Genomic DNA, 5000 nt, shown 5'->3' on the forward strand with positions numbered 1-5000 from the left:
TCTCGAACTGTCGCTTCAGCTTGATTTAAATTATTCATTTTGCGTTGTATACACTCACTGACGTACCCAGACTACTAATATTTCAACTCCATTTCCAAAACATGTTGTGACCAGATTATATTGTCACCATTTCAGGATTGGCAACTGCCTTACACATTCACCCTGTCTTTGTTCTCTCATTCTCTTATCTACATTCACACTGCTTTGGCTACTGGTGCTAGGTGAAAAACATGAACTTCCTCTCTTTACGTTTCTCTATTATTTTTTTTTAAATACTTAGTCCTGTTTTTCAGTTTGCTGTGTTAGTACCCGTTTCGTTTAGATGTCAAACTTTGCCTTTCTCTAATTCTGATCATTCTTGATCGTTGAAGTTCTACAGCATTCTGGTACGTCTTTCTATATTCTATGTTCAAAGAGAAGGGGAGTAAAACGTGAGAAAAAAATATGAACAACACCAAGGAGAAAAGGTGATAAGAACCAAACACGAAAGGTAACATACACTCTCAGACATTCACACGCATACACGCACACACACACAAACATACTCACTCTTACATACATACATACATACATACATACATACATACATACATACATGCATGCATACATACATACATACATACATGCATACATACGTACGTACGTACATACATACATACATACATGCATACATACGTACGTACATAGATGCATGCATACATACATACATACATACAAGCATACATACGTACGTACATAGATGCATGCATACATACATACATACATACATACATGTTCATGATATATACACACATACATATGTATGTGTGTATGTGTGTATGTATGTATGTATGTATGTATGTATGTATGTATGTATACACAAAAACAATACTTTTTGTTTCCACATTTGCTTCTTCTTATAAGTTCTAAAATGTATTAGTTTTAAAATATATAATAATGAGTCAAACTTGGTTCACATTATTATCAATGGTAACGAGTAACTTTCAACATTAGTGGTAGATACAGAACTTTCACAACATTAGTGGTAGATACAGAACTTTCACAACATTAGTGGTAGATACAGAACTTTCATAACGTTAGTTACTATGGTAGATCATAAAGAGATTATTCCCTACATTGAAACGATAATAATATGAACATGTCCCTTCATGAAATAAAGAGTCCATGTTTCTGCTCTACCTATACGACAGCATAGTAAGATTAGATTTTATTCTGACCAGAATTTTAAACTTTAACCGTGACTATGTGGACGAAATTTTAAATGTGGCATACTAGACCTTTTTTGATGCATAAACTATTGTTTAACACATTAGCAGTATTTATTCTATAAGAGGAAGATATTCAACAGATCGGAAAGTGTCATTGATGTTTTCCTCTTTGGAAATCAGGTTTTTCAAGCTACGCTTTCAAGCTACGCTTTCAAGCTTACACGTTAATTAAACGACTTTAAGTTCGTTTAGATATTAACAGAAGGACACTGCTAAGGTGGTCCTACGCGGTTACTCTGAAAGATCGCATCGATATTCGGTGTGTGTGTGTGTGTATGTGTGTGTGTGTGTGTGTGTGTGTGTGCGTGCGCGCGTGTGCGCGGGCTGAAAAGTTCCTGGCTTTGGGTAAAAGAAAATACAGGAGGATCAGTTAATTATGATTTTATTTGACATATTCCCCTCTCAGATTCACACACTTATTGCAACGGTCCTTCAGTTTTCAAAGAACTCGGAAGATTGGGCCCCCAGCCAGGCCTTTCGCGACACCCTCAAAGCCAGGATCTTTTCAACATCCCCTCGTATCTGTCGGTTTCAAAAGTTCTAGGTCAGTTAAATTTCCATTAAAAAAAAAAGTTCCATTAAAAAAAATAATAACCTATAGGCGTAGAAGTGGCTGTGTGGTAAGTAGCTTGGTTACCAACCACATGGTTCTGGGTTCAGTCCCACTGCGTGGCACTTTGGGCAAGTGTCTTCTACTATAGCCTCGGGCCGACCAAAGCCTTGTGAGTGGATTTGGTAGACGGAAACTGAAAGAAGCCTGTCACCTGTCGTATATATGTATATATATATATATGTGTGTGTGTATGTGTGTGTGTGTGTGTGTGTGTGTGTGTATGTGTGTTTGTGTCTGTGTCCTCCCAACATCGCTTGACAACCGATGGTGGTGTGTTTAGGTCCCCGTAACTTAGCGGATCGGCAAAAGAGACCGATAGAATAAGTACTAGGCATCCAAAGAATAAGTCCTAGGGTCGATTTGGTCGGCTAAAGGCGGTGCTCCAGCATGGCCGCAGTCAAATGACTGAAACAAGTAAAAGAGTAAAAGAGTAATAAGGTAGCGGGATATTTAGATATAATAAAGTGATGGGTTACGTAGTTACAGTAGTGAACTTAAACTTTCTAATTATTAAAATTACACCCGTAATGAAAAAAAAGAAATATTAAGCGTTATTCAGGAACACACATGGGAAGTGAGTTTGGAATCCAAGCGGCCCGTCTGAGAAATAAGCCCCGCGTGATGGGGGTGGCTGTTGCAGCGAGTGTGACTGGCCATTCTCCGCGGCAACGCCTTTGCAATTTTATATGCGACCTCCCCACCTCCACCATCGTTTACTGTTTAATATCTCCTCCCCCGACTTTGCCTTTCATCCTTTCGGGGTCGATAAATTAAGTACCAGTTGCGCACTGAGGTCGATCTAAATTTCGGGCCTTGTGCCTAGAGTAGAAAAGAATACCCCCCCCCCTTTTTTCTGTGTTTCCTTGGTGAAGTAGTTATTGTTTTTTAATGGGTTTTTTTCTCTTTTTCTTTCTCTAGCGAAATAATCAATTGGTTACATTAACATAAATTAAAAATGAAATAGGAGAATGCTATCGGTGAGTGAATGTCTTTGGAAAGTACGATGACAACTCTATGCATATTTCAATATTATAATATCCCCTCTGCGAAGCGTAGCTTAACTCGTGCTCATCAAGTTCTAAATGACTTGGTAGAATGATAAATATTGTGAGTGAAAAGCATTTATTGATTTGGCAACCTAGAATAAAGATTGGTGGGGAAAGAAAAGTTATCATTTTATGTGAATGAATTCGATTAAGAAGGTAGGTAACTCATATATATATTTTAGAGTAGTCTCCCTTACTATGTCTTCAATAATTCCTTAATTGGTTGATCGTTCATATCTTTAAGTCTTAACTTATTTTGCAATTTCATGTTTGCAGCATTTACAACTTTGTGACTGCAGTGTATAACCTTAGACGATATTCTTCGACCTCGAAGACTGTATTTTCTCGAAATGATCTTCTCCCTGTCTTCTGTACAAAAATTATACACGCAGATGAATTTATAGATGCGTAGGCTAGTGGTTAGGGCATTAGACTCACAGTCGTAGGTTCGATTCCCCAACCGGGTCTATTAGGTTACATTATCATAGTATTGAGCCATCTGTTATTATGATCTGTGTGTGTGTGTGTGTTCATTTATTTTCGTCGAGTCAGTCTCTTGCTACTCTACGGTGAAATTAACGCGCAAGTGGCTGAGCACTCCTCAGACGCGTGAACACAGGGAAATTTAGCGTAACACAAAGTGTAACAAGGCTGGCTCTCACATATGCAGGTACTACTCATTTTTGCCAGCTGAGTGAACCGAAGCAATAGGAAAAACAGTATCTTGCTTAAGGAGACAATGCATCACCAGGAATTGAATTCACAAACTTACGATCGTGAATCAAATATCTTAAGGACTAAGCTACGTGCCTTTGCTATACATATATATATATACATATGTATATGTGTGTATGTATGTATATAATAAATAAAAAATAATATATATATGTAATAAATAATAAATAATATATATATATATATTATGTATGTATGTATGTATGTATGTATCTATCTATCTAATAATATAAATAATATATGCATATATACATATGTATATGTGCATACTTACATCTATATGCATATATATATGCAGATGTGGGCACAGGACGTCATGAAACGTGTACAACAAAAAATATGAAATACGAGTACATGGAATATGAAATATTTTTTCGAACAACGAAAGACACAAATGGAAAACAAGACAAACAACATAAAGAACGACCCTTCATCAGTTGCTGGTTGTTTTTCTAGTTTAGTATTTCGAGCATTTAACAACAATAGACGCTTTCGATAAAACAGTTGCTCCCACAAAGCAAATTAAATAAAACTCGGGATTTTGCGGAGGGTCAAAATTGGTAACACAAACAGGACAATGAAAACAAACAGAACAATGAAAACAAACAGGAAGCGCTGCTAAGCTTAAACAAGGTTGTGGTGGCAAACGCGTAAACCAAGGTTGGACAAGAGACAGGCAAGAACACATCTTCCTTGTTCTAGCTACAACGGAGAGAAAGAAAGAAAGAAAGAAACACAAGAAAGAAAGAAACACAAGAAAGAAAGATGGCCGATGGTCACCTGGGAGCCACGTGAGCAAAGGAAGAGGAGTGAGGGAGAGAGAGTGACAGAGTAATAGGATAGAATAGTGGGAGAAGATGAGGTAAAAGGATAAGAGAGAGAAAGAGAGAAAAACGAAAGAGTAAAAAGATCGTATAGAGTGCGCATCAGAATTATTAAGATAAAACTTTCTTGGAAGAAGATGCGTGGCGTTCAATCATGTAATGATATAAATAATATCCTAAATTTTATTTAATTTGCTTTGCGGGAGTATATTGTTGTTGTTAAATGCTCTAAATACGAGAGTAGAAAAGCAGCCAACAACTGATGAAGGGTCGTTCTTTATGTCGTTTGTCTTGTCTTTCGAAAAAATAGTTCATATTCCATGTACTCGTACTTCGTATTTCTTTTATATATACGTTTCATGACACCCTGTGCCCACTTATGCATATATATATATATATATATATATATATATATATATATATATATATATATATATATATATATATATATATATATATATATATATATATATATATATATATATATATATATATGTATACATGTCTCTTAAAT

At 36.1% G+C, this 5000-nt stretch overlaps 1 protein-coding gene across 2 annotated transcripts in view; it reads left to right on the forward strand.

Moving 5' to 3' along the window:
- The first annotated feature begins 164 nt into the window (after positions 1–164).
- LOC106878140 (F-box and WD repeat domain containing protein 10B) overlaps positions 165–5000 on the forward strand; it is a 41100-nt gene continuing 36264 nt past the window's right edge. The window contains exon 1 of one of the 2 annotated variants that reach the window (XM_052969760.2): positions 165–490. The gene's annotated coding sequence lies outside the window, so the exon portion shown is untranslated. The remainder of the gene's footprint in view (positions 491–5000) is intronic. The other variant, XM_089355529.1, reaches the window with a different exon arrangement.

The sequence above is a fragment of the Octopus bimaculoides genome, chromosome 7 (genome assembly GCF_046866305.1).
Source record: "Octopus bimaculoides isolate indiv1 chromosome 7, ASM4686630v1, whole genome shotgun sequence".
NCBI lineage: Eukaryota > Metazoa > Mollusca > Cephalopoda > Octopoda > Octopodidae > Octopus > Octopus bimaculoides.